Source organism: Salmo salar, unplaced genomic scaffold (assembly GCF_905237065.1).
Source record: "Salmo salar unplaced genomic scaffold, Ssal_v3.1, whole genome shotgun sequence".
Classification (NCBI taxonomy): Eukaryota; Metazoa; Chordata; class Actinopteri; order Salmoniformes; family Salmonidae; genus Salmo; species Salmo salar.
The window spans coordinates 120,673-122,247 of NW_025548284.1; positions in this window are offsets into that span (position 1 = coordinate 120,673).

Here is a 1,575-nt window from a genome sequence, read left to right on the forward strand (position 1 = left end):
GACACAAAAACAGTGACCCCGGTCATGCCGAACTATCGACATTCTGGACAGGCCTAAAAAACATTTTAAAACCATTTTCACAAAAAATTGCAGATTTCTATTTTTGTCACCAAAAACGATGACTCCGATCATAATGAAAAAGCGACATTCTGGACAGGCCTAAAAAAATTGCTTAAAACCATTTTCACAAAGAATTACAGATTTTTTTTTCATTTTCGTGACACAAAAACAGTGACACCGGTCATGCCGAACTATCGACATTCTGGACAGGCCTAAAAAAAACATTTTAGAACCATTTTCACTAAAAAAGGTCAGATTTTTTTTTCTCATTTTTTGACACAAAAACAGTGACCCCGGTCATGCCGAACTATCGACATTCTGGACAGGCCTAAAAAAACATTTTAAAACCATTTTCACAAAAAATTACAGATTTCTATTTTTGTCATCAAAAACGATGACTCCGATCATGCCGAACTAGCGACATTTTGGACAGGTCTAAAAAATATTTTAGAACCATTTTCACAAAAAAGCTCTGATTTTTTTTTTCTTCATTTTTTGACACAAAAACAGTGACCCCGGTCATGCCGAACTATCGACATTCTGGACAGGCCTAAAAAAAATGTAGAACCATTTTCACAAAAATTGCAGATTTTTTTTTCATTTTCGTGACACAAAAACAGTGACCCCGGTCATGCCGAACTATCGACATTCTGGACAGGCCTAAAAAAACATTTTAAAACCATTTTCACAAAAATTGCAGATTTCTATTTTTGTCACCAAAAACGATGACTCCGATCATAATGAAAAAGCGACATTCTGGACAGGCCTAAAAAATTGCTTAAAACCATTTTCACAAAGAATTGCAGATTTTTTTTTTCATTTTCGTGACACAAAAACAGTGACACCGGTCATGCCGAACTATCGACATTCTGGACAGGCCTAAAAAAAACATTTTAGAACCATTTTCACTAAAAAAGGTCAGATTTTTTTTTCTCATTTTTTGACACAAAAACAGTGACCCCGGTCATGCCGAACTATCGACATTCTGGACAGGCCTAAAAAAAACATTTTAAAACCATTTTCACTAAAAAAGGTCAGATTTTTTTTCTCATTTTTGACACAAAAACAGTGACCCCGGTCATGCCGAACTATCGACATTCTGGACAGGCCTAAAAAAAACATTTTAGAACCATTTTCACTAAAAAAGGTCAGATTTTTTTTTCTCATTTTTTGACACAAAAACAGTGACCCCGGTCATGCCGAACTATCGACATTCTGGACAGGCCTAAAAAAACATTTTAAAACCATTTTCACAAAAAATTACAGATTTCTATTTTTGTCATCAAAAACGATGACTCCGATCATGCCGAACTAGCGACATTTTGGACAGGCCTAAAAAAATATTTTAGAACCATTTTCACAAAAAAGCTCTGATTTTTTTTTTTCATTTTTTGACACAAAAACAGTGACCCCGGTCATGCCGAACTATCGACATTCTGGACAGGCCTAAAAAAAACATTTTATAACCATTTTCACCAAAAATTGCAGATATTTTTTTTTCATTTTCGTGACACA